The following is an 839-nucleotide window of genomic DNA, read 5'->3' on the forward strand; positions in this document are numbered from 1 at the left end:
AATCAGGATCAGAAAGAAGACAACATTGTTAAGGACTGGAAACAAAAGAGAAAAATATGGGACTCAGGACTTCCTTAGTGGTCCAGTGGTTAAGACTCCACGCTCCCAATGTAAAGGGCATGAGTTCAATTCCCGGTCAGGGAACTAAAATCCTGCATGCCATATGACATGGCCTAGAATACACATATATAATATTGCAAAAATTATAAAAATTATAAAATATCTAGGACTTCCCTGGTGGCTTAGATGGTAAAGCATCTGCCTACAATGCAGGAGACCCAGGTTCGATCCCTGTGTTGGGAAGATTCTCTGGAGAAGGAAGTGGCAACCCACTCCAGTACTCTTGCCTGGAAAATACCATGGACAGAGGAGCCTGGTAAGCTACAGTCCACGGGGTTGCAAAGAGTCTGACATAACTGAGCAATTTTCTTTATTTTCTTTATAAAATATCTAAGGACATAAAAGAAGATCTGGGAAAATACTGCATACTTAGGAACTGGAAAATCTGAATTTTAATATCTGGTTTCACCTGCACTAACCTCTAACTTTAAAGCAATTTTAATCAAAATTTTCACATACTCTTTTGCAAACTAGATATGCCATCATAAAATTAAGGGAGGAGTATAGGACTAAGAACATAAATTTTAAAATTTTAAGCATTGAGGGCAGGAGGAGAAAGAGGCAACAGAGGATGAGATGGTTGAATGACATCACCAACGCAATGGATATGAGTGTGAGCAAACTCCAGGAGATAGTGAAGGACAGGGACGCCTGACATGCTGCAGTCCATGGGGATGCAAAGAATCAGACACAAATTATCGACTAAACAGCAGCAACAA

At 39.9% G+C, this 839-nt stretch overlaps 1 non-coding gene across 1 annotated transcript; it reads left to right on the plus strand.

Annotated features, from left to right (window-relative positions):
* The first annotated feature begins 231 nt into the window (after positions 1-231).
* Positions 232-304, plus strand: TRNAC-ACA (transfer RNA cysteine (anticodon ACA)). The gene has a single exon. It is a non-coding gene; the product is annotated as a tRNA-Cys (tRNA).
* Positions 305-839: the final 535 nt, after the last annotated feature.

This window comes from Ovis aries, chromosome 23 (genome assembly GCF_016772045.2).
Source record: "Ovis aries strain OAR_USU_Benz2616 breed Rambouillet chromosome 23, ARS-UI_Ramb_v3.0, whole genome shotgun sequence".
Lineage (NCBI taxonomy): Eukaryota > Metazoa > Chordata > Mammalia > Artiodactyla > Bovidae > Ovis > Ovis aries.